Below are 17364 nucleotides of genomic sequence, written 5' to 3'. Positions count from 1 at the left end.
AATAAAGCTTGCATGGGAAGGGTAGGGGGCTTTGGGCGCACTAGATTCCAACTGCAGTCCAAGTCTTACAAGTCTCTGTGTTCTGAAACAGAGCTCAGAGGCCTGTGGCTGTTTGCCCAATGCCCTATGCACAAAAATGGACAGTTGCAGCCTTATATGGTAAATTGGCTCAGAAATGAGAGGTCAAGTAAAATAAAGGCCACAGGCTTTGTGATTTGAAATTCTAAGGATGGTGCATTGCTGTCTGCTGCAGCTTGAAGGTAATGTATGCGATCAAGTTGATAAGTGTGTGCAAATAGAACTTCTCTGAGACAATTTGCAGTCTTCATTTTTTTTATTTTTGAATCAGCTTCTCGTTCAGCATCCCTTTATTTTGGAATTTCAGCAACTACCTGGTTGCTAGGGTCCAATTTACCCTAGCCACCAGACAATGGTTTAAGGGACAGGTATGTGAATAGGAAGATAAGTAATAGAAAGTAACCCTAGCAATAAAATTGTAGCCTCAAAGAACAATAGTTTTTTGGCTGCTATGGGCTCATATATTATATATATTATTTAAAATTATTGGTGCCTTCTATGGACCACATGCCACAGGCACATTTCACTCTCATTGTACACAATGTGCTAGTGTTATTAGGGCACACAAATATGCACATCCACTCACTGATCCAGTAGGGTGCTAGGTATCTGATATACACACATTAACCTGTTTGTGTTGTCTGTGTGTGTGACTGTGTTGCGTGTGAGTATGGATGAGACTACACAGAAGGTCTAGGTGCCCATTGTCTTTACCCTAGCACTGTGTGACCCTGAATACAGTAGTTCTGAAAGTTAGTCCCCTCTGATATGGGGTTGTGACCTGAAACTCAAATGGAAACCGTTGGTAATATGCTGGCCTAAATATATGAGAATGTGCATAAATGCTAAGTTAATATGCCAAAACTTGTCATACTTTGTATTAGTAAACTGCCATTACATTGCACAGCCCCCAGCCGTATTAATTACCCCATCACACAACTGGTCAGTTACCTGAAAGAGGCACAGGAGCCCTTTCCCTCTGCTCAGTATTTACCATAGGGATTTAAAAAAAAAAAAAAAAACACAGAGACACATTTACGGGAAAACCTGTTGGTGGTCACAGGATTTATTAATATTACCAAAAGGAGGAGTTATATTCCTAATAGCCGATGATCCAGAGGAAGGCGAAACAAAAACCCCGGTGCTCGGCCAATTTGCACTGAAGGCGAAAAAAAATCCATTCCTGACTCCTAGAAACGGCAGTCGGTTTTACACCCTGGATCATATTGTGTGCACCCCACCCCCCAAGCGAGTACCCAACCCAGTACACAACCACCCACCTCCTTACACACATCCATACACTCACTAATCCACCCACCTACACATGTACTCATAACCCCCCCACCTACATGCAACCCACTCCATACACATGCATGTACCCACCCTCTACACACCCAAACATGCACCCACCTCTCTATAAATACACAACCTCTACACATGCATGCAGATAATGATCCGAGAAGGGAAAAAATTCCTTCCTGACTCCTGGAAACGGCAGTCAGTTTTACAACCTGGATCATGTTCTGTGCACCCCACCCCCCAATCAAGTACCCCACCCACTACACATGCACAACCACCCACCTCCTTACACACATCCATATACCCACTAACCCACCTACACATGTACTTATAACCCCCCCACCTACATGCAACCCACTCCATACACAACCACACAAGCACTCACCCTCTACACACCCAGACATGCATCCACCTCTCTCCACATACATGATGCATACACACACACACCCCAACCCATCCACCCAACCAACCCATCTTACCCATACACATACAGTGTACATACAGGAGGAGTGATTTAAGTTGAAGGATGACGATGGTGGCAGCAAAGGATTCTTCTGGTGGAATGCTGCAAAGGAAAGAAAAAGCTTAGAAAGAATTTAATTAAGAATAAATTACAACCCACAAATATTTGATACTTGATATTAACGTCTGACTCAATAGCACATCAGCTACCTGTAATAGCACCTTTTATTGATTACCAGGGACCAGTTTAGTTCCCAATGAGGACCCATTTCCAAAAGCTGATATCTAACCCTGACCTAAAGCAGCCCTATGAGAGTTAAAATACCACCCACCCCATTGGCATACTAGAGATTCAGACTTGATCTGTACCCAGAGTCAGCAACCTAGTACCTTAGCAGCTATACACTTTCATTTTGCCACATATCCCATACAACTGAAACATAAGGAAGGGAAGTGGAGCTGCACTTGCCAGTGATTGCCAGTAAATACATATATTACCCAAATTCTCTGCAGCCTCTTCACAATTGCCCTTTTCACACTCCTTCTTTGGGCTAGCACTTCCACCCCTTCAGGAAGAGCTGCTTCTTCCTGTTCTTTTCCTGCACAAGCTCCTTCTTCCTGATATTCTAAAGAAGGAGCATCCTCTTCTTGGTGTTTAGTAGGAGCATTCCCTTCTTGATGTTCCACAGAAGGAGCCTCCTGCTCGTCATGCTCCTCAGTGGGAGCCTGTTTTTCTTTGTCCTCTTCAGCTGGAATCTCCTTGTCTTGATGATCCTCAGCAGGAGCCTAGTCTTCATTCTCTCCAGCAGGAACCTGTTGTTCTTCATGCTCCCGGGCAGAAGCCTGTTCTTCTATGTGATCTTCAACGGGAGCCTTTTCTTCTTTGTGCTCCTCAACAGGAGCCTCCTTGTCTTTGGGCTCCTCAACAGGAGCCTCCTTGTCTTTGGGCTCCTCAACAGGAGCCTCCTTGTCTTCGGGCTCCTCAACAGGAGCCTCCTTCTCTTCGGGCTCCCCTGCAGGATCCTCCTTCTCTTCTGGCTCCTCAGCAGAAGCCTGTTCTTCAGACGTCTCGGCAGGAGCCTGTTCTTCAGACGTCTCGGCAGGAGCCTTTTCTTCTTCGGCCTCCTCTTCTTCTTGCATTACAGCAGGAACTACCTCTTCAATGGTCCTGAAGGGAAAAATGTAAATGTATTAATGATATAATTTTATTTTGAGGTTTTAAGACAACAGTTATGGCCATTGGATGAATAATATAACCTGATAGCTGTGCATTACATTAAGTAATGAGTATATTAATCATATTAAAGCCTTCCATTAACGTTATACCTGTTACAAAACTGTCCCTACTGTAACAAATGTTGGCAGTTACCCACTGAGCTCAGTAGGTAACTTGCTCTGCTGTTGGGATAGGCTACACGTCAATGAGGAGGGTGCTTAGAAATCACCTACTGCCATTTTGAGGCCAGGAGGATCATGATATATTGTATGCATATAAACTGATGTACAGCTAAACATATTAGGGGAAAAAAGAATGCATTTATAAGTGCAAGATGCTTCAATTTATCTTGCCCCATCTGTAGATTCAGCATAAAAATATGTATGTGATCTGGGCAAGAACTTAAATACATGCTATGGTTGTAGCTGCTTATGGATAAGGATTAAATGTGTTTTTTTTTTTTAATATCAGTATAGCCAAAGCATACATACCCAGAAACTTCTTGTAACTCCTGCTCCTTCTCCCAGACCTATATGATGATGCTGAAAAGGTGTTTCCGTATAGTCTGCAAGCACAGGGTAAGACGTAAGGGTAATAAAAAAGACATTTTATGATTATTCTGGTATAGATAGTCACAATAATGCCACTTTCACGGTGACGGCAGTGAGGGTATTTTATGCCCCTTGAGGGTAATGTTATGATGGCAGATTGTATTCATGCCTGTAAGTATAATTTTCAAGACTACAGTGATCTCAGCATCTACAGATAGTTTAGCATAGGTATTAACATATATATTATTATATGTATACAATATTTATATATAATATTTCAGTGTATTGGTTGGTCTCTGTAGGTTTGTGTATATGTCTATGCACTGGATCATTTGAAGTAGTTCAACTTAAAGGATTGTTATCTAAATTCAACCCAAATTAACTATGTATTGATATTTTGGTTGATCAAAGGCAATTATTAAGTAAATAAAGAGTTTATACAGTATTATGATATACTCCCTGAAATATTTGTACCGAAACTGGTGGACAGTAGATTTCTTTTTTTAAAACAAATACTAGCAAAACTCACAATTTATGTTCCTTGTAGTCTAAAATACATTGTGTATATTGGAGAATTTGGCAATAAATCCTCCCAAAAGCATCAGGGGCAGAGAGCAGGTAACTTACCTTCTGGAGTAGCAGGTACTCGAAATATTCCTTCCCTTTAGGTGTCATCTGTGGAAAAAAAGACTCAGATTTAAGCACTGCTTTATACCAATGCCATTATTGTGGCCATGTGGCCCCTTCTTCTTTAATGTTCCTCATTATTGTAGAGACATAAAGTGAATAATAACCTCTCCAATAATACAATAATTTTACTTACAAAAACTAGACACATGTTATTGAAGATGGTGGTATATGTCTTCTCCAGCTTATCCAGCTGTTCCTGTAACATAAAAGAACATGTGTGAGAAAGGTATTTATTAATCAGTGCTTTTCCTATTGTAATCAGACCTATAAGGAAAAAGCTGGATCCCAAAGAAAGTTCTTTAAGACCCAAGTAGTTTTCATGCCTCCTCATTATAATTGACTCCCTTACTGACTTCTAGAAGCAGTAATTTAGGCACATGGATTGTATGTTATAGTTGCAGGAGAATTACCCCATATATATTACCTTTATGCACACTGACATATGGCTCTGTTTAATCCCATTACCATTTAAGCTAGATAAAATAAATAGTTATAAAAACAGCAGGTTTATTTATATTCAGTGCAACTCTGGATCTACACATCCAGTCTTATTGTCTGAGCCTTGCCATTTCATCTTGTGGAATAAAGATTCACATAAAATAAGCTGTACAGGATATGGCAATCCAAAATCATTTATTCCCTATTTATCAATACATCTATTTTGGATTCCTTACCAGATGGTTGATCATCGCCAGAAAGTGGCCGATGTTTTCTTCGTCGGGACTCCCACGATCAGCGACGTAGCAAAGAAGGAAGTGTTCCCTAAAAAAAAAAAATTCCCATTGAGCGTTAACAAAACATTCTCCAATTGCACTGTATTTTAACTATAAAGGCACTTATTTATATCAGATACAGGGTAATGTTAAACACAATGCATTGCGCTGCTTATTTGATATAATCATGTTTTAATGATCCAAAATAATAAAAACAAAAAGCTACAAAATAATATTTTGCCACTTTACAAAACAATATTTTATTCTTTAGAAATAGCTAAAGAAGGAAAAGTTGTCCAAAGGGACTCTTTTATATGGAACATTAATACATTCATACAATCAAAAAGGCACAAACATAAGAGGGCTTATTTTCTATTATAGGGCAAGAGATTTTTCTCATGTTTAGCACTGTGCAGAAGGCAATACTTTGGAAGGAACTTGCATTTACCCCTGGGGCAATGGCAAATGACTTCCAACATATAATAAGACCAAGTTTATTTAACTTACAAGTCGACCATCTTCCCGAAGTTCCCTCTGTAGTGAATGTAGAAAAATACATTTTAATTAAACACTGAACTAATTCATTGCTTTTCCCCCAGCCCGTGTCATATTTCTTTAGAAACACGCCAGCTCAGGGAATTTCCCTACAGAGAGCAACTGCATCATTTTAGCCTTCTTACAGGCATCCCTTTTACTAATTCAAGCTGGGTACATGAGCAGTCTCAGCGGAATAATCATTAGGCATCCCTAGGCTATAGTTTACTATTACTATTATTTTTCAGCTCTACTCTTCCGGATATACTCAGCTCTACTCTACCATATCTGATTTACTTATTATTATTATTATTATTTGTGCTGATGTGGGGGTGCGTGGCGAGGTTCACTAAAGCTCTCAGCTCTATAAGCCATGTTGAGAGGAGTCACTGGTGTGAGCCAAACCCAACACAGCATAGAAAGGTGAGAGCTTCAGTGAACGTTGGGCACACACATGCATGTCAGTGCAAATAATAATTAAATAGAAATGGGAGAGTAGAGCTGAGTAGACGCTGAAGAGCAGAGCTGAAAAGTAATAATTTACAAAAGCTTCATGGGCCCCCCAATTACATGGACCCCACAGATTTTTTTTCTCCACAGATACAGCCTAGAAGGGGGGCCTGTAAAAAGTGTAGCCTAGGAGCCCAATATATCATTAATCCGCTACTGGCAGTCAGGTACCAATGGGTAGCTTGGTAGAATCAAGGTACAGCAATTATAGAACTGCTGAATGTAAATGGGACACTGGAAGTTACACTCTCTATTTTGGGGAAAGGCTGTAAGCTAAAAATGACTTAAGCAAATGATTAATGCAGGATTTTACCATAATAATAAATGAGGGCCTCCATGTTGCTGTTTTCTGTCCTGAAGTCCTTCAGGGCATCATAAATCATCTGTAAGTGAAAGCAAAGAGAATTAGCTACACAATTCTAAATGGATCTAAATACTGCTCACAATCAGTCTGACTTTGAGGAGAATAGTGACAGAAAGGGTTTGGAATTTCTATGGCACCTACATGTCAGTAATAAGGACGATGGCTTATGGGGTGGCAGTCTGTTAGTTTTTTCCCCAAGTGAATTTTACTAAAGGAGACTTGGCCCAAGGTAAAATGTGGCCATTGAATTCACTAAGGGTGTCTAACATATTGGCTCCCTCTCTGTAAACAAGCTCTTCTTTGTCCTTCAAAGGAACTGTTTAGTGTAAAAATGAAACCGGGTAAATAGGCTAAGTAAAATTAAAAAAAATGTCAGTTAATTAGCCAAAAAGTAGCAAATATAGAAGGGATGTCTAACATATTAGCCTAAACACAACTTCCTTCTTTACTTGTCTCTAACCTGCATTAACACAGGTTACACACACTTACACATTAGTGGTCAGCGACTTAACAGGGGGCCACATTGGACATAACTGTTGAGTTAGTTTGCTTTTGAATCTGACCTGCGTGCTCAGGAATCTATGGAAACAGTTTTGTCCCGTGTGGCCCCCCTTCAATTCGCTGACTGTGTAAGAGACTATGATGTGAAAGGCAAACAGTAGTTCAGATGAGAAGGTATTTTGTACAAAAGAGACAGTGGCATTACCTGAAACGCGGCCATGTTCTCTCTCACGCTCAACAAACCTAAAGGCACAGATACAAATGGGCATTACATTAGGAACAGAAATAGAAAGATCTCAAATTTAGTAATCCACTTTTTCCAATTTCCAATATGCTCAATAGTTCCCAGAGAATAATGACTTGCCGTTTAAAGATTTGTTATTTCCCTTCTCATGTTTTGCAGAAGCAGCCCAGGATCAGGGGGTCAGTGACTCTCACTATTTTAAAAAATACAGGGCTACCAAGAGTATACCCTGAGCTTTATTACTATTAATGACACATTAGTTGCTGCCATTCTTCTGATGCTGTATCCTTATGTACCATAATGTAGCACACTGTGGCCCAGGGTAGTTTTCTGCAGGGCAGGCTGCTGCCATCTTCCCACAGCTTCCCAGCATCCTCCACCTCTTCAGACTTGGCACATGTGCAACAAGAATCACTTTGGAAAAGTTCTGTACTGCACATGTACAATGTCTGACTAAGGCACAGGGGATCCTGGGAGGTTGGCAGAAGATGGCGGCAGCCTTACCTGCCATGAAAACAACCATGGGCACTTTTGAAGAGACTCCCCCAGTGAATTTAAGGCAGATATGCTGTAGAATAAATTTACAAGATTACCTCTTTAAAGAAGCTTGCAAGATGGTGTAATGCAGAGGGGCCGGCACAAGGCCGGGGTACCCCAAAGGGGCCTCCCTCTGTAGGTTCTGGTTTTCCCCGACGCTAGTTTAGTTAAGATGGAATGTACTAAACTAAAAAAAACACAGAAAAATTGGATCCAAAGGGTAAATCGCCAAAGCAAAAAACCACGAAGCAGGCAAAGCTCTGTAGCAAGATCTATATAGAGAAGAGAAAAAAATAAAAAGTCAGCTTCAGTGATGATAAAGAGGAAGGCAGAGATCTGATAATTTTACCCTAAAATTTGAGCTTTACATCACTTAAACCATACTATAAGTTTGCTTACAGTAGACAATCAGAAATGAGCATTGGTACAGTTAGAATAACGACATAGTACATTGCTGCTATTCACCCCATGTTAATAACAAAGGCCCAATTATACCCCTTGGGTGAGTTGGGTATATATATATATATATACATATATAATCATAACTTGTAGTGACAGGCACTCACGACAAACAAAGGTCTAAGATGCCTGGGTGCAGTCCAAGCCAAAATAATGTAGCACAGAGTAACTGGTACCGCACTCACAGGACTTATTGAAGTACAGAGAATTTATTCAATTGTTGTGTCTCGACACCCTATGTCCTCATTTTGTGAGAACAATTATTATATAAATAAAGATCTGCCCACCAATCAGGTAGGACAGAACAACTAGGCCTCGTGTCTGCGTCTGTTCTCTTGCATGCAATACATTTTATCCTACAGCTGACAATCCTTTGGCTTCATATTCAATGTTTGACCATAACCCCAGAATTTGGGTCTGGATGTGATTGAAAAGACCACCATCATACGCGGCTGTGACTCTAGTAACGGAAACTTCCCCAAGCCGGCAGGTGAGCCCATTGTTTGCTTACCAAGGGACTTTCCCTTACAAGTGTGACTAGTCACACGAGTGGTCTAGAACATCACACACTCCAGATCACGGACCTTAGCTGTGGGGTTAAGTATATCTGTTTAACAGCTGTCGTATCTTTAACTTCTACTATATCTGTTTGAATCTGTTATATCTAGAATTATCTGTCAAATATCTGTTTCAAAGCTGTTGTGTGTAAGAGTGTTTGACATCTCTCTAATATCTGTTTGAATCTGTTATATCTAGAATTATCTGTCAAATATCTGTTTCAAAGCTGTTGTGGCTGCAAATATTTGCAAATAACTATTGTTTCTATTTGTTTAAGTATATCAATATATATGTTAAGTATGTTTTAAACGTTTAGGTATTCACACATGTTTCCTTTAGAATATCAAGATAAATGGGTTATATGCATATCTGATTAAGAATATCTAGTCTCTGTGCAACTATTTCCTTCTAGTTCTAGTACTTCTAGTGTATAAACCGCAAACTAAGAATATACACGTAAGCAGTAGATAATTCCAAGTATCTACCTAACACAACACTACCTTTTTTGTAAAAAGTTGTCTATTTTCTATTTTCCTATTCTTCTTTTATTGCAACTGATAAGACTTGGTGAATGTTTAAAGTTAAGATTATTTGGAAAATATTGTTAAAGTAAGTGAGTAGCAAACGGTTGGATAGAGAAATTGCTTTTACCCAGGTAAAACACCTCCAAGCTGTGTGACCAAGGTAGGTCCAGTTGGTAGGTGGGGCATTTTTGGTAAATTGGTTGGCCAACCACTTAAAAGAGATGGGCAATATGGTGCTCCGTCTGAAACAGAACCCTAAGGAGAGGGTTGCTTATCCCCCTGGTCAAACAGCAATACAATGGATGGAGCAAAATCATGGGAATTGGGTTACGGCACCCCTTGAAGGTACATGTAAGAAAACGGGGATGCCAGATACTGGTAGGTTAGATAGAGTTCTCTGGGAGACTCTAATTGATACCCATGATAAATGGTTAAGAAAGAAAGGTTACGACACGGAAGCACGTGTATGGTTAGCAGAGAGTAAAAAGAAACCAGGGAAAATTTTGGAATGTTTTTATAGTGGGAATTATAGATATATTCAAAAAGGTAAGCTTCCTGCCTCCTGGCCGGATGGAAGCATATTAGATGATGATGATCCCTATGGGTTTGCTGCTTTATTTACTACTCTTTCTAGTGATAAGCAAATAAAGACCCAAGAGCAGGCAGAAAGGGAAGAAATGCGAGCTATTAGGAGAACTCAGGAAACAGAAGCAATAGAGAAAGGAAAAAAACAACATTAGAATACAGTTTAAAAATTAAAATGTATTAAAAAAAAAATAAGAAGATGAGTATGGCAGTGCAAGCAAAGAGACTAAAACTCTTTTATCAGATGCTATAATTGCAAATGTAAGGAAAAAAAAATGATTTAAAATATTTTTATATTTACCAAAGGGGGGTATTGCAGAGATTATGAAGCACAAGAGGCAGAGGGAGAAGGTAAGAGAAAAGCTATTTTACGCAACTCAGTGAGTACACATACAATGTCTCTTGTGACATCTGACCCTCCACCGTATACGGGAGGGGCTGAATTACCTTTAGCTTACCCACACGCAGGGGAAGGTGTTTTACCCTCTACTCCAAACAAGATATAGTTGGTACGCTTCCCTTAAGGATACAAGCTGTATTTGAGGGTGATAATCCAGTCCCAAGATACAGTGTAAATTGGTACCAACATTGGTCCCGAACTGAGCAAATGTCCCTTTTAGAGGGAATTCCAGACCCTGATGTAAATCCGGCAGGGTTTGTAAATACTTGAAGTCATACAATCAACTTAAATTGTAACACAAAGAAACATAGAACAGTTAATGAAGTCAGGACTTGGTCCGAGAGTTATTCCAATTATAGAGGAATGCAATGCCCATTCTCCTAAAGCAGGTTCCTCAATTAGAGAAGAAACGGGATATACAGATATAAGGGAGGGGCAGGCTTTAATTAAAGCTTTAGAACAACATTGGTTAGTAGGCAAATTAAATAAAACTTGGGCAATGGCCACTAACCTTAAGCAAACAAGTGAGGAAGGATCTGTGGAATTCTTTCACAGATTGAAATTGGCATTTACTGAGACAAAGTTCAATTAAGAACTACTTTCAAAGAAGGGTTAAAAAGGAATTTAAAGAATCTTTATTAAGAGGTGTTGCTAGTGATAGAACCCAAAAGGTATAGTAATTCAACTGTCAGGCCCAAAAGTTATAACGCGAGTGCACCGCCTGGATTCTGGGTCAAGGTTGGCAACAAGGTACGGTTTGGCAGTTGCACGGGAAGCTGCCTAACAGATTGAACGCCACTGATTGCTGGGTTTGTTCACACGCATCAGTGGACCATAAAGGAAATCCTTTAATAGGCATTCCTATAACAATAAAAGATTTAAATAATACAAATTTCAGTTACAGGGTAAAAGTAGATACTTATAAGAATCCCCTCACAAATCAAGGAACATATTTAGAAATAAAGGGGCTTCTTACCCAGCAAACTCTATGCATGAAGCTTATGTTTGTCCACCACATAGTCAGAGTAAATGGATATATGTTTCACATAACTAAAATTTGTGTATAGAAATGAACGTGTGAACGTATGAACTTGAGAAATGTGACACAAATCTGAGTCACTGCAATACTGGTATTAATTGTTAGGGTATAGCACTGCATTCCACATGTACCCCTAAGGGTTCATGCAGAGGAAAATAAGGATGCAACCTGTGAATCTAAAATTGAAAGTTATATGCAGTGGTTTACAGGATTAATGGGATAACATGGTGTGGCTTTTCCTAAACTATTACCGCCAGGGATAGATATATATATATATATATATATATATATATATATGGAAAAAGGTATATGCATGACTTAAGATAAGATAATAATAAGATAATAATCTTAATTATTATCTTATTATTATTAGTATTATTACCTTAGATTATCTATTAACAGGCCAGGGAGTGCAGCGACATGGCTGTCAAATATCTTCATATCATTAATGGCTCCTATAGGGTGTGTGATAATATTCGTTATAGTACTTTTCATTATAATCATGTTAATAATATCTTGTTACAGAACAGCTGTTAGAGCACCACCTGGAAAAAATGCAGGAGGGGGAAGGTCCTTCAACTTAAGTGTTTGAGGTAGAGAAGATAGTAGATTGTGCGATCAAAGATAACGACCTCTATTACTGAGTAAGATAGACAGGATATCCTCCGAGTGATGATACCTGGGAACCTTCTATACATCTTACTTTATGTGACAAACTTTTTGTTGATTTTTGGGACAAATGGTTGGATGAAATTTCGTTAGAATATGTTATTACGATCTGATATTTTGATCCCTATTATTGAAGAAGGGTCCCCACAACAAACAAGTGGGTCTATGAGATAGATAAAATAGAAGGATGCAAAATAGATAATGATAATGTACTTTACAAGGTAAGATGGACTACCCCAATACCCTCTGAGTACACAACAGATTGAGGGGATTGGAGACCACATACTGTATCTGTGACTTATTAAGTGGGTGGACACCAAAACACAAAGATACAGTACTGTTATAATATGTAGATGATTTACCTTTGTGTTTTGAAAATAAGGGAAAGTGTAAGGAAGACACAGTAGGATTACTGTGTTTTCTGGCTCAGACTGGCAACAAAGTCAGTAAAGAAAAATTACAAGGCAATTGAAAACCTAAAAAGAACTTTGACAGAGGCACCAACTTTAGCACTGCGAAATTATGAAAAACCATTCCAGCCTATGCACTATTGCTGGATAAGGTGGCAGATCTAGTATTGGATCATGAATTGGGAAATTGTAACTGACATTTTAAATAGAGTATAAACAAAGCATCTGTCAGCAGAGGCAAAAGGACATGCGAAAGCAGATGACAGTCATGACAGTGAGTTATGACAAAAAAGACCACAAGGGGCCAGTTGATCTGCAGGTCCTAGCAACCATGCAGGACCAAGCTCCTAAAGTGGAAAAAACAAAATGGTCAAAATTAGGAGCCACCAGAGATGAGAAAGGACTCTGGAGAAATGGCCTAACATACTGTCTGCCTAAGGCATTATATGCTATGATGGCTCACCTAACCCATGGAGTTGCGCATTCATGTAAGAACGCAATGGCTGCCACGGTTCAAAGGATTTCCAGCTTTTGCTGCAAAATGTTTTTTCTTGTGTTACCTGTTTACGTCATAATCCAGGCCAAGTAGTCAAAACTCCAAGACGACACTCACCTAAGCCAGACTACCCTTCCAAAGACTTCAAATGTACTACAACCAGCTACCCAGAATGGGGACATGTAAGTATGTTTTAGTATGTATTGATATGTTTTCAGGATGGCCAGAAGCCTGGCCAGTTGCCAAAGCCACTGCAAAAACTACAGCAAAGAGAATATTATCTGAGGTGATGTGCAGGTATTCATTACTTTTTTGTTTTTACTTTTGGGGATTATTACTTACGTCTCAAGTAAACATTGTTTTTATGAAGAGCCTAATTTAAATATGAATTTACAAAGGAGGATAGCTGAAGTTAACCGTACTAATTATTGGATTTGTGGGAATAGGCTTGCTGATTCAAAAAGTCTTCCTATGATAGCATTGCCAATTTCTTTGTATGTATTACAAACTGAAAATATTACCTACAACAATATGACTTTAGGGAAAGAAAGAAAGCCTGGAGACTTCCAATTGCTAAACTAATCACTGATAAGACCCTGCCAGTATTAATAAGACAGAAAAATGGAATCAGTTACATCTAGGCCAATTGAAACCTACTCAAAACGGCAGAAATTATACTTTTAAAATGACATGAGGAAAATAGTTCAGAAGAAGCAATGAATAGTTTGGGTGATATATGGAAGCTAATGATTGGCCTTAGGCCAGACAACCAGAAAGTGAGTGGATGAATTATCCATATGAGGAAGGTATTAACAAAACAGAGTGTAATTTTACGCAGCCAGAATCCTTGACAAAAGTTGAATGTTGGAATCTATTTAAGATTGCATTAGCCGTGATTGATGCAGGAATTAATAAATCAATATCTACAGCAATGTTTAGTGATGGTTTGATAACACTCAAACCACCTTATTATTTTGTCTGTGGATCATGTGCATATACTTGGTTGCCAGAAAATAGTTACGGTACTTGTACCATTGCTACCTGGTATTGTTGACAAAATGTTCAATGAAACTACTGCTGCAATTACTGCTAATTCGGTTGAAATAGCTCAGATGAGCAAGTTAGCCCTTCATAAAAAATTAACGCTTGATTACATCTTGGCTTCAGAAGGAGGGATGTGTCAAGTTATCCTTAAGCAAGACTGTTGTACTTGGATAGATGATAATGAAGATATAGTACAAGGTCATTTAAATAGGTGAAACAATTACAATTTTTAGCTAGAGAAATTGGTCATGAGGGATGGAATCCTATGAAGGGATTCAAAATTGGTGAAATTTTTGGATCCATTGGAAGTTTTTTTTAAACAAGTAGGAGCATTATTAATAATGTTACTGATAATAATACTTATGCTTTACATATTTTACAAATTAACTCTGTGTTTCCTTAATCGTTACATTAAAGCTAGGCATCAGCACATTTATCGTGTTAATGTTGATAACTTTGATTCCAATACTTTCAATGATACAGAATTATGAATGTGTTTTTAATTTTCTCCTAGTTGGAATTGTTCCTTTTTGATAATGTAGAAAATATTTGCAATCATCATGATATCCGTCTGCTCAACTAATGACATGAAAGGAACAATTTTTGTTGACAATGAAAATTTTCTACGAGAATCAAATCATTCTTGCTTCAATCCACAATTTAACTATGGTGGCATATTCCATATCTCCATAAGACGTACATCAAAGTGGTTGCTATCAGGAACTTGCTCCAATTATAAGGACGTTTATAGCTGGTCTTGTGTTTACACGAAACAACTTTCTATTGGCATTATAACATCAGTAAATAGTACTTGGGATAACACTGAAGCCAATACCAAAGCGGAGATGGCATATTTTCCAACCTTTTACAATAACACTGGAGGATGGAATAAACGGCTACCTTTCACCAAAAAGAACATTACTAAACACTTGGAGTGGAACCTTATGGGGATTGAGTTTATTATGTTATGTTTGGTATCTTAGACTAAAGAGGGGAAATTAGTTATTTTTAGGCAATTAATTGGTTTGCGGTGGATCGAGAATTCTCCAGCATGAGTTATGGTCAAATTCTGCTGGTCAAGAATGAATTTTTGGTTTTGAAGACGGTCTTAGTCCCTCTTCACGACAAAGGAGCTGCAATAAAGTTAATTGCATTTAGGCACAAGCTTAGGGCTGTAGGTTACATAGTTTAGTGTGGTCAGTAGAATGACCAAAAGAGGGGAAATGTTAAGGTTATATGGATACATATATATTAATTAAACTATATAGAGCAATTTTAATACTATGTTATTCTTTCATTGTGTAAGTCAATATTTCTGAACTAGGCTTAATCACAAAATGACATTCTAAATGACATTTTTGTAAAGTTAAGTAAATAGTAATGTTTGAATTAACTATTGATTTAAGATGTACTGCCAAAACTTGTAATTAGGGAATAAATCAAATCTGGTCTCATGATGAGTAGTCCTAAAAGATAACATGTAATCAGGACGTGCTTCAATCTGATTGGTGAAATTATAAGACCACCCTATGTCCTCATTGTGTGGGAACAATTAATATATAAAGATCTGCCTACCAATCAGGTAGGACAGAACAGCTAGGCCTTGTGTCTGCGTCTGTTCTCTTGCATGCAATACATTTTATCCTACAGCTGACAATCCTTTGGCTTCATATTCAACGTTTGACCTTAACACCCCAAAAACCATATATTTTTGGAAAGTACATATTTTGACTAATCCAAAACAGGTAAATATTTCTTTCTGCTCTAAACTACTGAACCGCAAAGCTTTCCTAAATGTAGAAGTTTTGATAGCATTTCTAAAAAACACCTAAAAATGTTGCAACTTGCCGCATTTATCCTGCACAATTTCTTACATACAAAGGCACATCACACTAAATATAAACACCAGAGGTCCCCAGAGCAGTCTGATGCCCAATATGCATAGATATATCAAAGTATGTGGCATGTACGGACCCCAAACGAAGACTGCCAACTCCACTTGTGCAAACAGAGCCCCCTGACTGCGTATGTCATAAGACCATATGTTGGTGCTTTATAAATAAATGTTAATAATAACTATACAAACACCCCAGAAAACTAAATATTTTTGGAAAGTACACATTCTTATGAATCAAATGCCACTGGTATTGCTACTAACCGCCCTACTGCCTCTTGAGGTTCCCTCTATTACGTCAGTGGGACCATGATGAAGTGCAGGTTGGAGTGTTTTCTCTACTATCTGATTGCCCAGCACTGAACTCTCTGCTAGTGTACTAAATCACTCATTTTCAAACAAAAAAGTGCACACACAGGGATAAAGTTGGATTTATGCTTGCATCTGCCACAGGTGCAGAAAAAACCAAGGAGCACAGACGCATAACCCTTAGTGCTTATTTACACCCAACTTGTGTTGCCCAGACGCATAAGGTGGATAACAGTGTCAAGGGGTGCAGGCCTGCTACCCTTTCCCTTTCCTTACTGCCTACCATGGGCATCAGTTATGCTGGAAATTTAGTGGGGGTTGCTTCACGGTGGGTAAAAACTATGGCACATTAAATAAGGCACATACATACAACACGGTGAGCAGGACCGCCATCAGAAATCACGGGGCGCCTCACAACAAAATTTTCCGGGCCCCCCTCTTCCCACGCCCTGCCCCCCAATGGCCCCTCCCATCAGTACAAAGGACACACAGACATTGGTAGCCAAGGCCCCCCAGCATCCTCCAGTTACCCCCTCCCTGGTCCTCCAGCTCCCACCAGAAACCTTCAGCTCCTCCCCCAGAGTACTTCCCAGCATCCTCCAGCTCCCACCCCAAGCATCCTCCAGCTCCCACCAGAAACCTCCAGCTCCCCCCCAGAGTACTTCCCAAGCATCCTCCGGCTTCCCCCCAGCTTCCACCAGAATCCTCCTGCGGCTCCCCCTAGTATCCTCCAGCTCCACCCCCAGTGACTTCCTCCGTACATAAGTAAGTGTGTACATAAGTGTGTGCAAGTGTGTGACACAGGACCGACATGATATCCCCCTTTACTCCTTACCCAGGGGCTGTCATTGCTCCTGGCAGAAGCCGCTGATACAGAAAGAAACCTCTATCTGCCAAAAATGTAGGCATTGGTACTACATGCTTGGTATTTAGAGCCTTTCCTGCAAGCACATAGTATCTACATGCTTGGTAGGGCTTAAAGTAAAGGCATACCATACATTAACGCAGGCAACTCACACACTGAAATTTTGTCATTCATATCCCCATAAATACTGATAAACTGATACAGAATTAGTTTTATTAGCATCAGAAGGAGGGTCTAGATTGTGGGCTGGAGTAGGTTTCAACCTCTAGCATTTGGGATGCTTAAAGGAACAGTAACACCAAAAAATGAAAGTGTATAAAAATAATTAATAAATTATGTACTATTGCCCTGCACTGGTAAAAGTTGTGTGTTTGCTTCATAAACACTACTACAGTTTATATAAATACCCCGCT

General features: G+C 39.2%; 2 long non-coding RNA genes across 2 annotated transcripts in view; both read left to right on the top strand.

Annotated features, from left to right (window-relative positions):
* LOC101735151 overlaps positions 1-17364 on the top strand; it is a 34357-nt gene that overhangs the window by 6523 nt on the left and 10470 nt on the right. The window lies entirely within an intron of this gene.
* On the top strand, positions 11627-15482 carry LOC105947745. The gene is made up of 2 exons (XR_004223613.1): positions 11627-13021; positions 14398-15482. It is a non-coding gene; the product is annotated as an uncharacterized LOC105947745 (long non-coding RNA).

The sequence above is a fragment of the Xenopus tropicalis genome, chromosome 7 (genome assembly GCF_000004195.4).
Source record: "Xenopus tropicalis strain Nigerian chromosome 7, UCB_Xtro_10.0, whole genome shotgun sequence".
Classification (NCBI taxonomy): Eukaryota; Metazoa; Chordata; class Amphibia; order Anura; family Pipidae; genus Xenopus; species Xenopus tropicalis.
The sequence above is the reverse complement of the archived record's forward strand: the minus strand, read 5'-3'. Positions and strand labels throughout refer to the sequence as shown.